This window comes from Oryctolagus cuniculus, chromosome 4 (genome assembly GCF_051225735.1).
Source record: "Oryctolagus cuniculus isolate XC-2025 breed Fujian yellow rabbit chromosome 4, ASM5122573v1, whole genome shotgun sequence".
Taxonomy (NCBI): Eukaryota; Metazoa; Chordata; class Mammalia; order Lagomorpha; family Leporidae; genus Oryctolagus; species Oryctolagus cuniculus.
This window is the reverse complement of record NC_142870.1, coordinates 170,713,215-170,737,016: the sequence shown is the minus strand read 5'-3', so window position 1 is coordinate 170,737,016 and position 23,802 is coordinate 170,713,215. Positions and strand designations below refer to the sequence as shown.

General features: G+C 46.0%; 1 long non-coding RNA gene and 1 pseudogene across 2 annotated transcripts in view; one reads left to right on the top strand and one right to left on the bottom strand.

The window, feature by feature from the left end:
* LOC138849411 (uncharacterized) overlaps positions 1-23,802 on the bottom strand; it is a 410,778-nt gene that overhangs the window by 299,056 nt on the left and 87,920 nt on the right. The gene's annotated exons all lie outside the window — the stretch shown is intronic.
* LOC149127219 (adenosylhomocysteinase-like) overlaps positions 3,229-23,802 on the top strand; it is a 66,278-nt pseudogene continuing 45,704 nt past the window's right edge.

Sequence of the window (23,802 nt, the reverse complement as noted above, 5' to 3'; positions counted from 1 at the left end):
ACCTGTCAGCTACTTTGCTTCTGATCCAGTTCCCTGCTAAAGTGTGCCTGGGAAAGCAATAGATGATGGCCCTAGTCCCTGAGCCTGGTTGGAGACTCAGATAAAGTTCCAGGCTCCTGCCTTCAGCCTGGACCAGTCACTTTTAGGGAGCAGATAGAAGATCTCTCTCTCTCTCTCTCTCTCTCTCTCTCTCTCCCCCTCTCTCTCCCATTACTCTGCCTTTCACCTAGTTAAAATCAAATTTTAATAAAGGAAAAAGGAAATCATGTCTTTTTATTCATTTTTTGAATCTCAATGGGCTGTGTGATTTGCTTTGGTCAATCAAACATTAGTAAATTTGATGTGATCAGAAGCATCCCAACCACCAGGCATCCAGAGCCCATCCGCCAACCTGCCAACAGCTGGACATGCAAGGGAGGCCACACAAGCACCAGCCAGCAAATCTGCCAACTGATGGCAAAGTGTGAGAGGGTCAGCCCAGGCCAGAAGAACTGACATTCCACAGATTTGTGAACGAAGTAAAATGGCTTTTGCTTCCAGCCAAACATTAAGAGATGATATTTTATAGAACAAAAACTAACACATACGCCTAATGCATTCTCTATGTGTTATACACCTAAACCTTATAAATAGGCAAAAGAAAAAAAAAGTTATTTAATGGATAAAAGTGACAACAAGCAAAGGGGGAGAATAAGGTGTCCAAAGGCCAGACTGAATCACTGAACAGCTAAGGGACTCAGAAAATCACATCCATGGTTAGCATTCAACTCTCCTGTCTCCCGTTCACTGATCTTTCCACTACACCAGCCCCTTTCTCTGAATTTCTCAGCCTAACTGGCACAATTCCATGCTTCCATTGTAGTCTCCAGGCCTGGGGGAAGTAAGTCAATTGGAGTTTTCAGTTAATAATAAATGAAGAATTTTTCCAGGGTGCTTCTTCATTTCTCCTTCTCCTGTCAGATCTCTTCTGCAGGTTACTCGAGTCAGCCAGCAAACCAGAGGGGAGCGGATGAAAGGACAGACAGAGTTCCAGCAAGGCTGATGGCCAGGGGGCATTTTTCACCTTCAAAGTCCATAGACCATAAATTACAGGACACACTTTAACAGTTCACATTTCTATATAACGTCTACTTTGAGGTCCCTTGAAGAGGAGAATATGTTAGTTTAAAAAAAAAATGCAACATAAGAATGAAGAATACATGGAGGAGAAGGGAGTGAGACACTCCTGCCACACTGAAGTCAGCTGAGAGTCTACCCTGACAAGAGGGGAGAAGATGGCCTAGCCCTTCCTTCAACCATTGAAACCTACACAATGCCCCTTCCCAAATCAACACAATCCAGCTCTTCACTGTATCTGCACTGGCCAATAAGCCAGAAAACTTCCCTAAGTGGCAGGATGAGTTAATAACGTAAATCTAGCCCATGTGACATTGCAATGTCAAGATGTTCTTCTATTTTGGATGCTGGGTCTGCTACAGTTCACTGTTCATTTTTAACAAGTTAGGGATTTTGTCTCCTGGTTTGCAGAAGCCCTTGGGTGACAGAAAGAGGCCACTTGGACATGCGGAGGAGGATCTGTTGGTACACACTGGGAAGAAATCCCTAACCCTTCTGGGCACTGGTCAAGGCCCATGGGCCTACACAGGTGTCAGCACAGTCCACCCTCAAAGGGGTGTGACTGACCCTGACGCTGGGAGCATCTTGAAGGCCATCCAGGACAACCCAGCAGGGTACTGCATGGCCCCTCTGCTGCCTCCAGCGACCCCCAGGCAGAGGGCCTTGGGCTTCCCAACACTCCCCACCTATTCCCTGTGCTCCCCAGAGAAGACGAGCCCATCCAAACAGTGACCATAAGCAGTCTTTCTTCCTTGTCCGCGTTCCTTCTGGTCTCTCTGACTCTGCATTTGCACCACTTAACAGAAAAAATCCTACTGGTCACCTCCCTGGCAACAGTGCCTGCTCTTCTGTGATTGGCCTGGGGCAGTGCACAGTCATTGGAGTTCCTCCCATTAGAAAGACAAACCAAAAACCCAGGTCCTGGCTCCAACAGCCAGGAGAAGCCTCCCATCCCACTCATCTCCCCCGCATCCTCTGATCTACCTGGGGTTACACCCTTGGATCTCTGGTCCCACACCAGTACCTGTCACCAGTCTGCCTCACTGTGAGGGAGGACAGCGGAGGACTGGAGACCATCCGAGGACTCAGTGCTAAGGTAAGGACAAAAGCACAAACCGCACTCGCGTTCTGACAAGGATCGCAACCCCTAGTAATGGTCAATTCCATGGGAAAGCTGTTGGATGCGTTTGATGTGATCATCAAGGCATGGCTTAAACAGGACACCATTTAGCGACTGAATGCTACACCAACCAAAAGAGCACACCAGCAATTTCAAAAACAAACTAGGAAATCAGGTTGATAGGACGAAGGATTTCTGTCTCAACATATGGAACTTTCATCGAAGTTTCCAGATAATATGACTTTATCTCATATATAATAGATATACTATATATAATAACACAAACATAACATTGCAAAGATTCATTATAGTGTATATATATAATACTGCAACATATTTACCTATACTAATGTAATATAAAATACATAATAAAAGTAAATTTAATATGTAGTATTTGTAATTTAGTTAAAGGAGAAGAGGGAATATATTTTTATATTACATGCTGGGTTTTAAATATTTTAAACATCAACATATAATCTATCTAATCTATAATAGAGAAAACAGGAGGTGCAGTAATGGTCTGATGCTGCCATGGGTGTGGAGGCTTTAGTACCCTGGTGAGCGCCCTGGTGAATGATTTCCCATTATTCTATTCATTCCAAATCACTAGTCCACGCCCGTCATGGTCATTTCCCCCCTTGACAGTGAGTGCTTCAGGAACAGGCAGGTCACCTGGTTCTGGCCCGTGTTAACCTCTTGGGGATGCAAGGGGAAGTCTTCTCCATGTAACGAGAAAGGCGTAGGGCAGACAGTGCCTCCTCTCATCCTGCACGGTGGGAGCCAGGTGACACGGCACAGCTGAGCTCTCCAGCCCACCCGTGTGATGACAAAGCTTACGTGTTGAGGGAGGCAGGAGCCAGACATTCTGAGGAAGCCAGGGCCACCACGAATGGGCCCCAGATGGTGTCTGTAAGAAGTAAGGCTTCCCTTGTCCCTAACTCTTTGTATCAGGTCTCGCCATCCACATAGTTCCTATCCCCTGCCTGCAGCCTGGCCTCTCCACTGTGTCACACACTGTGTGCAGAAGAGCCACCAGGATTTCTAACAAACTGCTATTCAAAGTCGTGGACACCGGACAAGACACGCAGGGCTGCACGTCCCTGGACACTGCGGAGGACAAGATGCTGGTCCTGCTGAGCGTGCAGATGTACTCAGCCTGTAAGCCACTGGAGGGCATCTGCACCTCTGGCTGCCTGCCCTTGACTGTGGGGACTGTGTCCCCGTGGAGCCTCTTGTTGCCCTGGGTGCTGAGGTGCAGTCTTCCAGCTACAACATCTCCACTGAAGACCATGCAGCAGCAGCCACAGCCGCGGCCAGCCCTCCAGGACAAACTGGAAGAGTGAAACGGATGAGCAGTCCTGTGGCGCATCAAGCAGATCTTAGACGAAGGCAGTGGCCTCACCAACCTCATCCACATCAAGTATCCACAGCTCCTATCTGGCATCTGGGGCATATCTGAACAGACCACAGCCTGGAGTCCACCACCTCCGCAGGATGATGGCCAATGGGATACTGCAAATGATTCCCTTATCAGGGACAAGTTTGACAACCTCTGTGGCTGTCAGGAGTCTCTCACAGATGGCATCAAAGGCCACAGATGTGATGACTGCGTGCAAAGTGACAGTGGTCGTGGACTATGGCAATGTGGGCAAAGGCTGTGTCCAGACCCTGAGGGATTTGGGGCCCACATTAGCACCATCAAGATCAACCCCATAAATGCACTTCTGCCTTGGAGTGCTGTGAGGTGACCACCACCGGAGAGCAACATCTTTGTGTGGACATCGGCCTTTGATGGCACTTTGGGCAGATGAAGGAAGATGTCGTGGTGAACGACACTAGACACTTAGACATGGAGACTGATGTGCCTCCAAAAGAATGCAGTAGAGAAGATGAACATCAAGTCCCAGTAGACTGCTACTGGCTGAGGAATGGGTACCACATCATCCTGTTGGCCAAGGACCAACTGATGAATCAGCAGTGTGCCAGGGGACACCCCAGCAGGGCGATGAGCAATTCTGTGAAGAACAGCTGCTGACACAGATTGAGCTGTGGACCCACCCCAGCAATGATGTGGTTCCATTCTTGCCCAACAATCGGGATGCAGCAGTGGCTGAAGCCCACCTGGGCAAGCTGAATATGAAGCTGGCCAAGCTGAGTGAAAGGCAATCCCAGTACCTGTGCACGTCCCACACGGCCCCGTCAAGTCTGAACACAGCGGCTGCTGAGAGCCAAACCTGCACAGCACCTCCCAGTGCCCGGGTGCCAACTCTCCTCCCAAGAGTAAGTGGCACCAACCTTGCGAATGACTCAGCAGTGATGTCTCTCACTGGCTCCCTGGCACCAGTCGCTAAGTCATTGGCTCACTGCATTTTGCATACTATGGCAAGTATGGGCCAGAGAATTGAGAGAGTCCTCCTCAAGCCTTGGTCACAATGGAGGTGGGAAGGGGCATCTACAGGGAACCACGAACCCAGAGGTCTCTGAGTGCTAAGCTCAGTGCTTCCCAAGGCTGGAACTCAGTAGTGGTACCCAGAAAGTCCATGTACTTTGCCACGTGGGCCTTCACCTAGCCTCTAGAGCTTGCTGTACAGGTTCACTCTCTGCTCAGCCCATAGAGCCCATAGCAGAGAGAGGCACCGTACTGAATGGCAAGACAAAACCACTGAAGTTTGAGTGTTCCTGACAGCCTGGCCTAGGGCTGGGCCATTTCATAAACCTCAGAACAATGGGTGAGAATAGAACTTTGGGGCCGGCGCCATGGCTCACTTGGTTAATCCTCCACCTGCGGTGCCAGCATCCCATATGGGCACCAGGTTCTAGTCCCGGCTGCTCCTCTTCCAGTCCAGCCCTCTGCTGTGGCCCGGGAGGGCATGAAGGATGGCCCAGGTGCTTGGGCCCTGCACCTGCATGGGAGACCAGGAGGAGGCACCTGGCTCCTGGCTTCAGATCGGTGCAGTGCGCCGGCCATTTTGGGGGTGAACCAACAGAAGGAAGACCTTTCTCTCTGTCTCTCTCTCTCACCGTCTAACTCTATCTGTCAAATAAAAATAAATAAATAAAAAAGAGAATAGAACTTTTAGTCTTTATTTTACAGGGATTATTCTAACCCCCATAAGAGTTGGCCAGGAAAGGACAAGAATACTGACCACCAGACAATTAGAAGGGCCAGAAAAAAAAAACATAAAGTCGGGCATAGCTCTGCCATCACCTTGCAATGTGATGCTTCCTATCATAGTTCCAGGTCAAAAAGAAATTAATTTGGCTTAAAATATTTATATAATGCTTGGAATGTTCAAAGAAATCAAGAAGGTGAGTGAATAAAAATTCTGGTGCCTAAAACAACAACAATTTGTCCGTGGTAAATATCTGGAGACTTTGAATGTTCTGTGATAAACATCTATGGAAATCCACCAGAAGTAGAAGGAGATGCCTCTGCCTACAGAAATATATAAAATTCAGTTCAATCTGGGTGGTGACATGCTAAGTTAAAAATACCAAGAAGTATGGCTGTAAAAGTAGTAATCCATACTATCTAACACATACTTTCAAACTCCCAACTGCCAAGCTGTCCCACGTCTACCATATTGCCAATCTCCCGAAATATCTTGAAGATTCCACTTGTTGGCTACTGTGTAGCTCACAAGCATCCTGCTGCTCCAGCCTTCACCTGGCTCTAGGACCAGGAAGAAAGAGGAACATAGTGTCCCAGGGAAGACAACCATCTAACTTGTTCTCAAGATTCTAGCAACAGGGTCAGGGACTGTTCTGCCCACTCCTTGTCAGATCACCCTCAGGAACATTTGAATAAACTGAGAATTGGATTTGCTCAGCAAGAAACGTTTCCTAGCTTATTGTCTGCTGATGGGCCAACTGGAGCGGCAGTGGAAGAAGCCCAGGGTGGAAGGACTCCCAGGTCTGAGCCACAGACCTTGTTGGCTCTGAGCTGAAAAGCCCTTCACTCAGCCCAGCTTCCAAAGTACCCACTGCTGTTGAGGGGATGGCCAAGTAAGGTCAGCAACGCTGCAGGCAGCACTGTAAATTAACTAAAGTGTTTTCCTTTGAGAGATGCCATCTATCCTCTCTTCAAGCCAGCTCTCCTCCCTGGCCAGCTAGGTAATGGAAGTCCACAGGATGCCTTCCCTAAGGAGGTTCACAACTCCCTTAGGCTGTCCCCCATCTGAAGAGACAGACAGGTCTGGCCTCATAACAGGCAAGGCCTTAAAGCCCACCTGATTTTTGCCAGGCTCTTCTGTCAGTTTCTATTTGTCTCTCAATGGGAAAACTTGCTCGTGGTCTAGACAGCCCCTGTCTTAGGTCCTCTAATAATGACTCTGTCCTTTGTTTTAGACCCTGTGAGTTTAACCTGCTTGTTAGATTCATTTTCTCCAGACTTGAAACAGTGACATTCTAGGTGGCTATGCACATGAAACCTCAGATAGAAGCAGTTTCTGCAAGCTGGCACTGTGTCCCCCTGGAGAAGCCACCTCCCGCTGGAACCCCGTCTTCACTCCCACCCCCACCCCTTTTCAGCATGAAGCAGCCAGAGCAAACATTGCCCAGTTCACTAACAGAACTTAGGGTGCATTCTTCTGGAGGAGTGGGGAGGAGTCAGTGGAAATTGGGGTACAGAGGGCTTGCTTTCCCCCAAGGGTTGTTTTTTAGCAAGGTCAAAAGTGCCTGGTTGCTCACTCCTTGAAAGCTTCCAATCTTACCATAAGAATAGCATACAGTTTACTCTAAACAAGTCACCTAGCCCACCCTTCTGACTTCTCTGTTTTATCCTGAGCAAGCCAGATAGAATAAAAGATTGCAAATCAGGTCTTTTGATGGGATTTGTCCCAGCCTTGGGACTGAATGTCAAGCTGATAAGTTTTTTTCTTCCCTCAAATTGTGCTTACAAACCTCACTACCACTGGCCCCTTCTGGTTTTTTCCTCTCTTGGGAGCCCACCTTCTATGCCACTCTGGTTGAAGGTCTCTGATAAACATTGCTTCTAAATCTCAACAACATTAACAAAAGCCCAGGGTCCTAAAATCTACCCAGGAGAACTCTCTCCAACTCTGATGCAGGGAGACCTCTAGAAACGACAGAGTGTGTGCACATTTTTCAATACTAACCTGGTGTTTAAAAAAAAAGCATTCACTGGCACCAGGTCTGTGCCAGTGCCTTCCCCGATGAAAATGACAGAGGGAAGAACACTTTTGCTCTCTCCCCAAACACAGCTTTCACTCGGAAGCTCTGACTTCAGAAAGCTCCTCACTCCCCTTATGTGAATGAAATTTGGAAAAAAATCTGAGGTAAGCAAATCACCGCAATGAACAACTCTTCAAAAGAAGAGTAGAAATAAGGGCAGAGAGATGGCAAGCCCTGGTGGTGAGAAATCTCAACAGGACCTAACAGCAGGAACAAGGTTGATGACTTAATCAAGGGAAAAGCTCGCTTCTACAGGACAGTCAGAACATGTACCCTCATGCCCGAGAAGTCCTTGAGGGACAAGTCACAAGTATAGGCAGAGTTGGCCTTCTGCATGCACCTGTGTACCTCCTTTTAAAGACTCATAAAGACTTGAGACTGCCTCTGCTGAGTTTGCTACAGTGGAATCTACAGGACTCGCATAGATGCTACACTTGTAACAATAAAGTCCCAGAGAGGGTGGCCTGGGTCAATGGGGTCACACCAGCTGCTGTAACAAATAAGGCAAAAAAAAACAAAAAACAAAAAACCTGAAGCGTAGAAGATTATTCCTTTTTCAGTAACAGTTCTTGGTGGAGAACCAGTCGTTCCTATGGCCATGCAGGGAGCCAGCTGACAAGGGCTCTTCAGCTTCTAAGATCACCTTCAAAGTCATCTACATATCATGTAGCTGGAAACAGTGAAGAGCGTGAGGAGCAGTCTTGGAAGTGGTACCCACCATTCGCTCGGCCACATGGGCAGAGGAAGCTGCAGGGAAGCCTGGGAAACCCAGTCTAACATTGTGCCTAATAAAGAATAATTCATGGCCAGTGCTCGTTATCAGAGATCGGTCTATGAACAATAGCCAGCATTACAGTTCCTAATATTCTTCATAAAAAGAAAGCAAGCCTTAACTGGAAACTGCAGAATCCTCACAGGTGAGGGGGACCATGAAGGTGCAGATCTTTACACCCGGAAATCAGCCAGTTCAGCATTTCATTATTTTTATTTTATTTTCAATTGACATATAATAATTATATAAATGTATGGGCTACAATGTAATGTTCCAGTGCATACGTGCACTGTGTAATGACCACATCAGAGGCTAATTGGTATATGTGTCACTTCAAACATTTACCATTTCTTTGTGGTGACAGAACACTCAACATTCTCTCTTCTAGATATTTCAAAACATACTGTTCATTACATAGTCTCCCTACAGAGAAATGAAACACCAGCACGTATTCCTCCTACCTAATTATACATTTATAGTCCTGTATGAACCTCACCATCTTCTTTCTTCCTCTGTCAGATTGGCTTTGCTAGCTTAGTGCTTCCTGAAGTCTATCAACATCTGACCCAGGAGTTCAAGTTTCTCTTATGGTCTACATACAAAAATATAGAAGCATCAAAATGTATCTTTATACAAAAATGGAAATGTTTCATTGAAATATACATTTCAAAGTCTGACAATACTTAAAAGTAAAAAGGAAGCACAAGAAATCACTCACCTTTTCAGGCAAATACCATCAACTTGAAGTAGGCTTGTTATGATAGAAAGTGGAGAGGTCAGGTGGAGCGCTTTTTCCACTAAGACTGAACAGAATTACTTTTTTGGAGCATGCTATAGTGAGAAAAGCTTAGATTTGGGGAAATAGACCAGGCTCTCTGAGTGCCATCAGCTTCCCCCTCTGTATACATGGGAATAAAATGAAGGCAGATTAGATGTTACAAGGCACCCAACCCAGGATCAACTCTGTGTTTGACAGCCACTAGAATTAATGATGAGCACCAAGAAGTAGAAATGGTCATGAGATGGTCCTTTCTTTGGAACTTGACAAGGTATGGATGTGTTGCGTAAAATAATTCTACCTCAATTTCAAGGAGCAGGGGACATATAAGGTGGTACACCAAAGGTGTCTTTCCTAGCCCCTTCTTCAACTGACAAATTTCCATTTGTCGTGAAAGCAGTTCAGGTGTCACTTCCTCCTTAATGCCCATGCGTCCCTACTAAACCAAGGAGCTGCTCCTCATCTGTGGTTTAATAGCCCACCCTCCGACTCCTCTGTCACTGTCATTCTACTCATCAGAGAGAGCCCATAATTATTTGTTCATCTATACAGTGTGGCCATTTGAGAGAAGGATGTGTTTATTATCTCCTTGTCCCATCACTGAGCATCTCACATTTAGTAAGCCATACAGTGGGATTTCAAAATGATCATGGAAAATAAAATTAGAAGATAATTGTATTCGGGTGGCAAAAAAGTTGTTGAAATCCATGGTCTTCTCATAATAGGTGTTTTCCATGAACTTCTTGAAGACCCATGGTATGCATGCATTTTAACATCTTTTGCACCAACAGAAATTCATCTCTTAATTCACTTTTCCAACAACTTTTTCAGTAGCTTTGCACTTAAAACCAAATAAGTGAATGGATGCCCCGCCCAGCGCTGCCGCTGTGACGCTTAGACAGTTGTCCAGAGGAGGATGGCGGTGCCGTGTGTCACACTGCAGATCTCAGGGGGGAAGATGATGTTCACACCCACTAACCCTGGCTCTTCCCAAACCAATCATTACAGCCCCCTTAGAGAGCTTTTAACCAAGGTTTCTGACAGCTTCCCCCAGGGCACTGTGGAAGACGACTGGCATCCAGATTGATTCTTACCCAGGGAGGGTAAGAAGGTGGCTGCTGCTTTTCACCGACACTATGGAGAAAGACTCCGACTCAATGAAAACCATATCCGTGTGTCTTGAATGAAGTTAATTTTCTCCCTTTTCACTCAACACAGAAATAGGGATATTTTCTTAATCGCTTGTGACAGCTTGTTTTCCATAGCAGCTCCGTAAATTGAGCTCACATGGTAATAATTTACTTCAAGCAACTGAAGCAGTTGGGGGAAAAATACCAGATGAACAGAAAGAAGACTAAGACCCTAGTTAGAAGAGATGTTGGGATTTTTCTCTCTTTGTGAGATTATTTATCATTAAAGAACAATATCTTTCTTCCAGACCTGGAAGATTCTGGGGAAGACTAACAAATCACACAGCAAACCAGCAATAAGCCAAACAATTACTTCAAGCTAGAAGATGGATTTCTTACGGGAGATGCAATCTGAATCACTGAGGTTGCTAAATTCACCTCAGGATGCTCCTGGGCCATTCTGCCGGCAACAGGAAAATTCCAAGCTGTTTAGTATTCTCTCCCCAGTGAGCGGGGCATCATATTGTATGATCACTGTTGGTACTTAGCATTCAGTGAATATCCACAGAGGTTAGGCACTGTTCAGGTTCCATTAAAGACAGCTCCCATCTTCAACCTGTTTGCATCTGGGAATGACAAGGGAAAGAAATAGAAGGAACGGTTCTGTCTTAGACATGCTGTGACCGTTGACATGGCTGACGTACTTGGGTGGGCCTGGAAATTTCCATGGGGACAACAGGTGACTCCAACACTCAAGCCGTCTCACAGGTGAGCACCAGGGTGCAAGTAGGTAAGGTATTCTCACTCCTCAGAGTGAGACTACTTTAGCAGTAGTCTGATATCTTGAATCAGTTCGTTCATATAAGACAAGCTTACTGTACTTTTTTTTTTTCTGGCAGACAAAATGACTGGTTAGGCAGAGTTTTGACAATAGAGGCAATATAATGAAAAGCTAAACAATGGATAGACAGAATGCCAGAGTTAGGCACAGGAGGAGGAGGAGGAGAGACAGGGAAACCTAGTATGGGGTCACATGGCTACATAGTTACAAAAGTTGTCTGGTCTAGAATTCCCAAACAGCTTATATCCCAATTTCCAATTTCTAGCTCTTCACTACTAAGTCCTACACACACACACACACACACACACACAACAACAACAAGAAAGAAACAATGTTTCATCCCTGTGCTTTATTTCTTGTCTGCATCCCTATGTTTGCATTTCTTGTCTGCAATTCAGATCTCCAATCCAGATCTCTCTGAAGAGCTTGGGGAAAATGAGTTTAGTTCATCCTCCTCTGGCACCCAGAGCCAGAAGTGATACGGGACAGGCTTCTCTGGGGCCTTATCTCATAAAAGTCAAAAATGATCCAGACTGATGATATCTAGACTAGTCCGTTAAAACCCCAGAGAAATTCAGAACAGAGTGGTTCAGAAAAAAAGGGTTTTCACAAAGCTTTGAAAGGATCATTTTCTCATCATAATCTAGAAAAGAAGAAAATAATGAGTGGGCAAACAGGGTCAAAGGTGGAGAGAGGAAAACACTGGGCTCCTTTCTTACGACAAAGTTCAGCAACACAACCCTCAGTTTGGAAAGTATCTCCAGTTCTCTGGTTTTGTCCTTCCTTTGGGTACCTAGATGTTAGCTGAAGTCACTTTGGTTTTGAAAATGAAATAAAATCAGCTGGATTCCTTCTCATATACTCCAAGAAATCCATGTCCAGTTCAGGGTTTTACTGAATTCCCTTGCAGCTTTTGTTCTCAGCTACATGCGACAGCTTTGCGTTGGGGGTCTACACACACTCTCAACAGCCCCGTCTTCTTTCCACTGTCTCCTGCCAGCTGCCAATCCAAAGGTAGAACACTCTGACTCCTACAAGCACCATTCCCACAGTCTTGCATGTTGCACAATTCCTCTGACCCCTGAGAGTAACAGCGGGTGAGTATTACAATGCACTGAAGTCCAAAATAGCAGGCACCCTGATTGTGAGCCAGATCTCTGCTTAATACTTCGACAATAACTGCTGCACGCCTAACTCTAACCACTTATTTGCTGCTGGAGGTTTCTTCCTCAAGCCAGTCGGACTCCAATTGCTCATTCTCTTCCCAAATTCCTTTTGCATCTATACATCTACAAGTCTGCTTCCACCTCCACAAATTTCTCTTTCTCTCTCTGTCTCTGTCTCTCCTTCCCTCTCTCTCCCTCTCTCCCCACCTGTTTTATTGAGATATAATATACCCCTAGGTCCCCAACATAATATAGCATGGTTCCACTTAAAAATTTTCAATAGTGGGAAAGCAAAAGCAACCTGGATTTAGGGCAAACTGTACTTTGATTTTGAATTTTGACCTTCTCTCAGGCTAGTCATACATGGTATGATAGAATCTCACAATGTTGGTGAGTGGTAATGAGCTGCTGCTCCCAGCCAGCCATGAAGTCACGATAGGGGAACACAAGACATTCTGCCAACGCACTGTGCACTAAGCTCTGAGGGTCAGCAGGCTAGGTATGTTACATGAATTTCAATTTATGATATTTTCAATTCACTATGGGGTTATTTGTACCCAAGTCCACAATAAGTCAAGGATCATATGTGCAAAGAAATACAGTTATTTAATGTATACATTCTGATGAGTTTGAACATATGTTTATACCTGTGATACCATCACCACAATCAAAGTATGTCTACCCCTTCCAAAATTTCTGTGTGTGTGTGTGTGTGACAGAGACAGCATTTCCTATGAGATCTATTGCATTTAACATATTTGAAGTGCACAATGCCCTGTTGTCACCCACAGGCACTATGTTATACAACAAGCTCTACGACATATTCATCCTTCCTAACTGAGGCTTTGTGCTGCATTATTTCTCCTCATTTTTAACACAGAGCAGTTGAGCTACCTACAACTGTGCCCCAGCACACCACGGGCCCATTAGGACGTTATCCTCAACAGTTCTTAAAGCAATAAATCTTTCTCTCAACCACACACTCCCCAATTCCCAATCACTCTCTTAGCTCGAATATTCATTACTTCATGCCTAAGCAGGATTCTTCCCTGCTTCCAGTTTCTTCCCCTGTTAATTTAACTTGAGGCCAGTAGATGCATCTTCTTGAAACCCACTCCCACACAGTCGCAAACCCCTTCCCCTCCTAGACAACATCAGTCACTCATCACTGCCACTCACATTTGCACACACATTTCCAAAACTTGATTTTCCAAAGAAAATCTTGGAAGGCATAAAAAAAGTCTGAGTATATCACCAACCAAAGAGAATCTATGTTGATCAAAAAATAAGGCAGCAATTAAAGCACCATTAAACAGGAGCTGTTAAATACACAGAGGTCAAGAAATCCAGTTATGTTTCCCACGCACAATAATAATTAATAACACAAGCTATCTGTGGCACTTCACACGCTTGGAACACTTCACAGACACAGGCTAATTAATTGCACAGATAAAGATATTGCAGGTCTTTTGAAAAAAGGAGTGTAATGGGTTCATTACATTCTCCATTTGGTTAACAAAATAATTTCTAGTACTTCTGACTTTCCTGGTAGGGGAGACGAAAGAGCAGCAAAATTGTCACACAAGGGTTAGCCTTTGTCCTTCATCCACTCCCTGGGTATCTTGAGGAATCGGATCTACGAAGGACCTCAGACACTCACCAGCCATTGCTCTTGGGAAGGGGATTTGGCAAGAGCTGGCCTAGCCTCAGCCAACCTGCCCTCCATGACCTGGCTGTGAACACACCTTGTCCACCAGAGCTACCCAGCCCACTATACACAAGAGTGCTGGAGGTCTCTCCATGGGTGCAACGAACCCAGAGTCTTTCTGAGATCCCTCTACATGTCCTGCTTATCAAGTAACTCCCAAAAAGAGGAAACACTGACGCCCACCCTACAGCCCAGATGCATTCTATTCCTTTGCTCCCCTGTAATGTCATCGCTGCCCACACACTGACCACTGTTAGCACTTGCACAGCCCCCCAGGGACTCACTCAGAAACCTGGGGTCTGGGTGTGTAATTCTGGACATCTAACTGTGCTGTGACCCATGAGCAGGGCCCTGGCCCCTATGGAACTGAGGCCCATAGAAGCCTATTTTACCCATTGGACTAGAACTGAGTAGCACTCCCTCCCAATAAAACTGTTGGAGACAATCCCTCACCACCACTGATTATTTACCAAGCAGTACAACAAGGATTATACAATCTCTATGCAGAGTAACAAAGGCATTGCTGATGTATCACAGTAGGGTCCTCAGATGAACTTGATCAAATGACATCAACTTCTATACAACTCTAAGAGCCAAAGTCATATTGCAGAAAGACTTGAACTCTGTAGCCAACTGATACTGGTTTTAAATCATTAGTCGAAAGCTGCCTTGGCATAAGGCAACCATGCAGCTGGGTACGTACTTGGTGTCAGAAGTCAGTTGCTCTTATTATTACAGTATTCAGGACTATAATCATGGCATCTGAAGTCCTAATGTGATCCAAACTAAAACAGACACTGAGTTAGGACTATTAAGAATTAGTTTTACTTTATTACCTTGGGAAACAGAAGATTAGATTTCCACAATGTCTGCTAAGTGCCAACATTTCAAAATCAACTCTAATTTCCCTGCAGTATGTTTACGCTTTCCCAGCACAGCTCTTCAGTCACCTACATGGTCCCTTCGATGTCCTAAGAATGAGACATCCTCTCCTTGTGCTTGTTTTTGTTGCATACAGGGAAAGATGGGTTCTTCTTCATTCCCCCTGCACTCCTCGTTACAAGAGGCCATGATGCATTCAATGTCTACTCGTTAACTAGCAGGAAAGGGAAGACATCCAAGGACATCATTCTTCTCCATGGTAACAACTGATGTTGGAAGCAAAAGCCTGAAAGATTTCTTCCCTTTCTGAGTCCACTGAGTTCTAGGTGAATATACTGTAGACCTTGATATCCTAACAAACACTACCCCATCAACACCACAACAGCCTTGCTCTATAACTGGGAGAACTCAGGCCCATAACAACAAGGATTCAAAACACCTCTGAAGAGCAGCAAGCCTTATCCCTAACGACTACACTGTAGGGAAAGAGTGGTTATTTGTCTTCTCGCTCTTTGCATGAGAGCCAGGTACCCACAGAGAGCATTTTCTGAATTTCAGCAATTGGGTCTGCGCCCCAGGGAAGGAAGGGATGGAGCAAGAACCAGGAGGAAGGGCATGGATGAGAACAGGTGGTGGGTGCTGAGAACAGTTCCTGCCCCACGTCTGAGCCCGGAGCGCTCCAGGAGAGATCACCCAGCATGGACAAAGGATCTGTGGGCAGAATCAATGCTGGGTTTGAAGAACCTTAAAATCAAACCAAGATGGAGTGACTTAAGCTAATGCTATTAAAAACAAGAAGTCACCTTTGCCCCAAATAAAATTAAAGTTTAAAAATTATTGCCCTAAACTTTTTCCCCAGAGCTAAAATTAGGTGCAGCTATAAAAATAAGGGGCCCTATGCTTAGCTAGCTGCGACACTTGTGCCTGGCTGTGCTAAGACCTAACCCAGTTTGTATGCCTCCTAATACTCAGATAACGGTGTGGGAAGCGGGACACTGCTCTCCCTCCAGGGGAACGAAGGGAGTGAGACGTCGTCCCCCTCAGGGTGAACAAGATGATGCTGACAGGGAAAGGAACTACTAAAGAAGTAAACAGCAAAATGGCGACGAGGTGCATGCCTCCCATGTGATCCCGTAGCTGATTGGATGGAGGACGCATGCCCTTCACATGATCAGCTCACTGATTGGATGGAGGACGCATGCCTTTCACATGATCAGCTCGCTGATTGGATGGAGGAAGCATGCCTTTCACATGATCAGCTCACGGATTGGACTGCTGTGTGCATGGACACTATAGTGCTTTTGATTGGTCGCAGCGGGTATATAAACCGTGTGGCTCTGTGCTGGGGGCGCTCTCTGGACTCCCGAGTTCAGGAGGCCCGTCTGTGCAGACGCCGAATAAATCCTCTTGCTTTTGCATCAGCTGGTCTGGACTCTGAGTCTTTGGGGTGTGCCTCTCGACGTGTTAGCATCCTCACTCAGAGGGTCTAACAGGTTCACCCACCTTGTTTCTTTTCTTTTTGAAAGTGCTGCAAAGCTACACATCCTGGCTTCCACTGCAACCGGGCAGAGCCATGTGTCTGCCTCTCGGCACATGCGAGGTCTGCTGTATCTATGCTGTCAGTTCAGGCCTGATCCAGAGGAGAGTCCTCACTACCCTCCACATGCTCTGTTTTCACCTCCAAGCCAGAGGCAGAGGAGTCGATGGACGCATCTGCTGCACCAGGGATGGCAGAATCGTGGTTCCTGAGAGACTGACTGCCCAGGGCCGCGCACGCCCGGTCTCGAATGAAGATGCACCTACACCGTGCGCAGCCAGGGCACGGTGGGGCTGTGTGTCACAGCACCCAACACGCCCCAAGGAAGACCTTCACCATTTCATCACTCGGGCAGGGGATGTGCCTCTCTAGCCCTTCCTCGCACCCATCCTATGGATCTTTGTTGACTTTCCAGTGCTCATTAGCACTTCTACCTCAGCCTGCATTGAGGAAATTAAAGACAATGAAATTTAAGTCAGTCCACTTTTTCCTTGTTAGCAATTCTACTCTTCAGAGAAAGGGCAAAAGAAATAGAAGTGCGATGGAATCAGAGAGGAAGTTGAAATTGCGGCTGCCGAAGAGGCTTGAAAATCAGGTGGATTTCAGCTTTCTGCGCTCTCTCTTCCTTTAATTAATCAACAGCTGGCTGCGTTGCCAGGGAGCGCAGTACAGAGGGTCACTCCTGAAGGCACATTTCTCTGTACTCCTTCTGGGCAGTGTGAGTCCACGGCCCCCTTGAAACCTCTCCAGGATGCATACTGGCAGCCGCCAGTGACTTGCAGACGCCTCTACTGCCACCTGTCAAAACAGAGAGTTCTGTTGCCACCAGCAACGGAAGTTCTAGCTGTCATCTGGTCCTGCTCAGTCATCCTTCCCAGGAGTAAATCAGAAGATCAGGGAAGCGAATGAAGTTCCCCACAGTCACACAGCAATGTCTAAGATCAGGTTTCCTGCCTTTCAAGCAAAATGTTGAAAACGTATCTCAAAAACTATAAGACAGATGAGAAACTAACATTTAATAAGTATTAAAGGGCAGGCAAAGATTACACTAAGTTATCAGAAATCATCTGGAAAAGGGTCAGACATCTGAGCAAATAGCAGTCGGGCATCCTTGAAAGAAGGAAGGAAGGAAGGAAGGAAGGAAGGAAGGAAGGAAGGAAGGAAGGAAGGAAGGAAGGAAGGGAAGGGAAGGGAAGGGAAGGGAAGGAGGGAGGGAGGGAGGGAAGGAAGCAGGCAGGCAGGGGCAGGTTGATGTTGTGGCCATAAGGGAGTGCTGATTCAGGTCCCGGCTGTCACACTTCCAAACTCCCTGCTAATGCATCAGTGCATCTGGGAAAGCAACAAACGATTGCCCAGATGCTTGGACCCTTGAGCACATGTGGGGTACCTGGATGAAGTTCTTGGCTCTGCCCTGCCAACTGCAACCATTTGGGGAGTGAACCAATAGACAGGTTCATTCATTCTGTCTCTCTCTCTCTCTCTCTCTCACCCCCCGCCCCATACTCCACATTTCAAATAACGAAATAAATAAATCTACATTTTAAAAAGGAGAAAGGAGGGAATAAGGAAGAAAAGGAGGGAGGGAAAGAGGAAGGGAGAGGGAGGAAGGTTTTCTGGTCCCAGTACAGCTGCTCCATGAAGTCCTACATTGGTGCCAGATGCCGGTGGTCTTTGGCAGATGCATCATGTGTGATCTTTCTCATGTGGACTTTGTGCTGACCCTAAAGCATGAGAGCTGGATCAGGGTTTGCTGTGTGGACTTGAATGTCCTAACATTATGACCCATGTGAAACTGACTTCAAGGCCACTGTGACCCAAAAATTAAGTTCCAGAGTGGTCTCTATGGGATATAGGTGGAAGGAGGACATCACACTCTAGGCTGACACTGAAGTGGAGGGTTGCAGGTTGGGGCAGAGATGGGAAGAGCAGTATTGAGACCTGGCTACTCTTGACTGAGAGAATCACCTCCTTCCATCCATGACCCTTTCATTAAGACTCAGCCCTAGCAGCTGGTTTTAACCCAGGATAAATCACTTAAATGGAACCCACCCCAAAGACATCCATGAATAGCAGACCTGAGGGTGTCAATGAGTCTACTTTAACTTCAAAGCTAGAGTCAAGTACCCCAGTATTAGGAACTTCCTGCCTGGAACCAGACAATATTGACCAAATCCATCCCACTGGTCCTCACTTCCAGAGCTCTGGGGACAAATATCAGGGAAGCAATAATCCCAGGCCCCAATTAACTCTTGAGTTCCAGTTTTTAAGAGAAATGTCCCTTATCCAATTTGGGAAAAGGGGAAAAACAAGGAAGACTGCTATTGATAAAGGATTGAGCCAAATAAAGTCTCCCTCTGCAGGGCCTTCTGGTCTCTCTCTCTCTCTGACTTGTCACAATTTTTACTCACCATCAAAATCTTTAAGCACCCTGAAGGAGCCAGGATCCCCTTAGGGTTTAGAATTTGTCTGAGACAGATGGTTTACATACAGAGACCGCTTGAAGAAACCACTTAGAGAGACGTGGAAAAGCTGGAGGCAATAAACAGAATGCCGTGGCATCAGAGACTAGCAAAGCAGAACACCTCCTCTGACCCCTAGGGCTGGATGTGGAAAGGCCACACCATGGGAGACACAGTCATGGAAGACACGGCTGCAGTCAGTGGCATTGGAATGGGAGCAAGAGGGAGACAAAAAGAAATGTCCTGGCCTTTCTCTCCTACTCTTCCCTAAGACAGATCTCTGCGCACTCCAAGCCCAACTGGACGTCAAATGTCAAGGAAGCCTGGAGAGACAGACCACAGAGATCAGCATCCCAGAGTATGGAGCAATGCAGAGACAGGGGGATAACGTGGGAAGGCAAAGAAGGAATGACAGCTCTGACTCCTGCTGCACTGGACTCCAAGTTTATATTCTCTCGTCTTTCCAATTTCCTGAGACTCCAAAATTACCTGTTTCTACTTCTCCAATTTAAAATTCACTTTCCCCTTAAGGACCCCAGCTATTTTGGAAAATGATGTGACTAAGTTACTCAGTCTAAGTAACAAATATACCTTAATGCATATTTCAAGTAATATTTAGTTTAGCTTGCTTTCAAACACAGTGCATTATTGCCATTATTCCAATGTCCAATTCTCATTACCTACATCATTGATTAATTACAATTCCCTCTCATACTAACTGGGCCTAAATACAATTTCTTTTCCGGCACAGTACTGCAAGCAGTCACTGCTAATCAACTAAAGTTTGTATTTTAGTTTAAATCAACCAGAATCCCTGACTGTAAATATTTCAGTGATAGAATTTCAAGGCTTGGGTCAGTAAATAATCGAAGTTTGTGGATGAGACATAGTGTGGGACATACAGCTGCTTGGACATGCAAGTCTAGTTTCCAGGACCACCTGGACAATGAAGAATGGATCATTAGATGAAGGTCAAGGAAGGAATCGTTATCCAGTGCCCTACTCTCAGCACCAACATTTAATCTTAGAAATACTTCTTCCCTTACAGCTCTTTAGACTCTCTTTGCCCTCCTAAAGTTCTATCCCTTTGCCACCAGGGATCGGACCACAGATTCTGAGGAATTTGCCCAAAGTTTCTACCTTCCTCTACCTCTGGCCAAGAAAGGCAACTTCACAGCCAACCTTACTCTGATGCTAAGTGTATCTTTGCACACACACATACACCACTAGCACCACCACCAAAAACAACAACCGAATATGAGCAGATAGCAAAGGGAATCAAACTCTATGACAGGAAGTGGCTCGCTGCTCCCCAAATTTATGTCCTCCTCCCTCTGCACCCAAAGCTAGACTGTAGTGCAACATCCCGTGCAGTTTGGCATGGACATGATGCAGTTATAGCCAATAGGAACACGAGTTGAAGATTCCCCACACATCCAAGGCTGGGTCCAAAAATCATCAGCTTTGTCACTTTCACTGCCATCTTGAAAGACATGCTGAAGATCACAGAGCCACAAGAGGGAGGGAGGCTGGGTGCCTATACTGTTACTTAGAGGAGAGTAATCCACCAATTAGGAGCATCCATTTGGGCTTCACAGGAAGGGAAACCAAGCTTGTGAAGTCTGAGATTTGAGGTATTTATCTGATACAGCTGCTAATGTCATCTTATCTCACGCACACTACTTTCTCAGACACCATATACATGTCAGTCAATTGTCAATTAAATTCTGACCCTGAATATTATGGCTTCATGATACGCTGACTAAAGAAGTACAACTGACTTTGCAAAAATCAAATATCTGAAGCATTTGAGAGGGATGTCGCTTCCACTTGGAATTCTTAAGCATTGCTCAGACAACCCCACTGAAAAGAGAGATTTTTTTAGAGGCTATTGTGATGCATTTTGTATGGTCTCCCAGTGGTGGTCCTGTTGTACAACCTCCCAATGTTGATTTCCTTGTCTTCCAAGTACAGCCTCATTGGTGGGTACCAGTGGCAGTGACTTGGGGGGCAGGGGGTATTGTTTATCCATCTTCACCAGTTTCAATTGACATGACCCAGGGGCTCCATCCTTAACTCCCACAGGGAACAGGGAACCAAAGTCCACATTCTAGGCACACTAATGGTTTCAGTAGTAACCTATGAACCATGTTGGTTCAATCCAATCAACTCTCAAGACTTCCCAGTAGTGCTAAGGGAAACTGCTTCACTCTTTCACTGGCCTGGTCTAATGATGCATGTGCCTCTGAGAGGAACTGAAGAATCAAACCAACCCAGGAGAAGCAGCACACAGAATAGTCCTGGTGACACCAGTTTCCCCAAGCCCTGAACCAAGCTGCCTCTGAAGACTGTTCACTTGTGGGAGTAAAAGGGAACTCTTTCTACTAACTCACGATTTTTGTTCTGTAAATTTAAAACTACTCTAAAACTAAAATTTGAAAAATATATGTTAAAAAAAAAACTCCCAGAGTCTGCTCTCTTTCCATCACCAGTTGAAGTTGGGTTTTCTGCCACCTGCAACAGAGTGGCTCTGACTTGGGTATATTTCTCCTCTAGACCAGGACCATACTCTGCCCAGAAAGTAGAATTAAGCTGACCGATCTTCCAATGAGAGTAGATGAATAGTTCCTTAAAACTGACAGCTGGGATCCACATTTGCTGCTGTTGCAAAAGTATCATAATATTAAGCCAGGAGAGCCGATTTCCTCATTACCAAATTGGTGAAGGAGAAGGAATTGATTCATAGAGATTTCTCCTGTTATTTCTGAAGAGAGAAGTTATCTGCCCTGTGTTGAGTGTTCCACATACCTTAAACCAATCCTCCAAAAGTCGAGTTCAGCAAATGCCATTATTCCCATTGCATGGAAGAGAAAACTCAGCTAAAGCCAAATTATTCACTTTACAAACGAGAAATAGATCAGACTTGACACTCAAGATGAAAGGAGGTCTGAACAGGGATCACAAGAACACGACGCTAATTCTAGCACTGCTTGTTTGGTCGTTTCAATGCCAGAGTAGATGCAGGAGCACTGCCCCACACCTCTGGCTGCTCTCTGAAAACCTAATGGAATGAATGTAAGGGCTGGCACTTGGCCTAAGGGTTAAGACACCACTTGAGAGGCCCGTATCTCATATCAGAGTGCCTGGGTTCAAGTCTCAGCTCCCTCTGCCCGATTCCAGTTCCTGCTAATGCTCATCTTGGGAGGCAGTGGTGATGAACCAAACAGTTGGGTCTGTGATACCCATGGTAGAGACCTGGATTGAGTTCTTGGCCCAAGGTTTGACACAACTGAGACATGGCTGTTGCAAGCATTTGGGGAGTGAACCAGTGGATGGAAGAGCTCTGTCAGTCTCTTTGTCTCTCTACCTTTCAAGCAAAATGAAAATGAGTATTTAAACAGGTACTTCAAGTCCCTATCAAGGAAATAGACATGTTGAGGGGAGAATTTTTTAAAAAGATTTATTTATATATCTGAAAGTCAGAGTTACACGCAGAGAGAGAGGAGAGGCAGAGAGAGAGAGAAAGAGAGAGAGGTCTTCCATCTGCTGGTTCACTCCCCAGATGGCCGCAATGGCCAGAGCTGTGCTGATCCGAAGCCAGGAGCCAGGAACTTCTTCCAGGTCTCCCACATGGGTGCAGGGGCTCAAGGACTTGGGCCATCTCCTACTTCTTTCCCAGGCCATAGTAGAGAGCTGGATCAGAAGTGGAGCAGCTGGGACTCGAACCAGTGCCCATATGGGATGCTGGTGCTCCAGGCCACTGAGCCACAGCGCTGGCCCCAGAGAAGAATTTTTTTATATTTGTTGAGTTCCCAAGGGCTGGGATTTGGATTTCAACACAAGGCACAAGGAAAGAGAACTGAGTTATAATAAACTCCTACCACATGGGGAAGCCTAACCCTTCTGCTTCCATGCCAAATATAAGAAGCAAAAGAGTTGGAAAAGGCCTGAAATGTGTCCTGTCTTCCTTCTGGGCCCAAATCCCAGAAAGTTGTGCACAGAAGCAACCTTCCTGTTAGAGACATCAGAGCTGGCAGCCCACTTCCGACACAGCCCAGCCTGAGGGAGCCTGCAGTGTTTCAGGAGGGTCCTCCGCTCAGTGGGTCACAGTCTCAAACGGCTGTGGAGTGATGGCGCAAGGTGGATGGACGGGTTATCTGAACCTATGACCACAGATGACAACTGTGACTCCTTAGGTTTGCTGGGTGGTGAGCAGAGGACACAAAAGACTCTGTGTGTCCTGATGTTATTCGTGTGTCCTGAAGGTTATTGGGAATTGAGATCCTGTCAGCTTCGGGTGATAGTACGTGTCCTGGAATATCAGGAGAGGTCACCTCTAGCCCATCAGGCACCTCCCGTAGGTTAAGGCCACTCAAATCATCTGGCTCATGGCAGGGTCCAGAAAGATCCCAGAGAAATCACACGAGTCTCTACAAATGCGTTTGAGAATCTCTCTCTCCAGCACCGAAAGACATACGACCCCTCCCCAGAAAATGAAATAATCACACAGGCAGGACAAAGATAAGAAAAGATTCACTGCAACTGTCTGTTTTCAGAAAGACAATACAGACAGAAAATACAGTTTACAACAGAGACTGAGAGGGACATCTGACAATTGCATCTCTAGAAGGGTGCGAGAGGCGGACCGGGACTCATTGTTAACATCGGGTCAGCCACAGGGAAGTACCGGAGCTGCACGGCCTCTGCATATTTGAGCAGAACTGTGTGCACACCCACATGCAAGTGCTCTGCCAATGCCACCAAACCCCCGCTGCTTAAAGGGGTTTCCCAGAGACTCAGGCGAGTCCTTCCGCGATGTTCTAGCTTCATGCATCCTCCCACTCTCTGCCATTGCTGCTCCACGGACCTCAAGTCACTTCCTTACATTCCTTTTGATGTTTCGAAAACTCTTTAAGTAATCGTGTTCCAATTGGCCACGTGGACAGTAAATACTTTGAGTCTTTGAATCCTCAAAAATGCCTTTAATGGAAAGTTTGAATGGGTATGCATTCATTGTTTGAGGTCTGTCGTTTTATGAAAATGCCAGTGAGGCCTGTGAGACCAAGCTCATTCCTGTTGCATCCCAGGGTTTTCAGACAC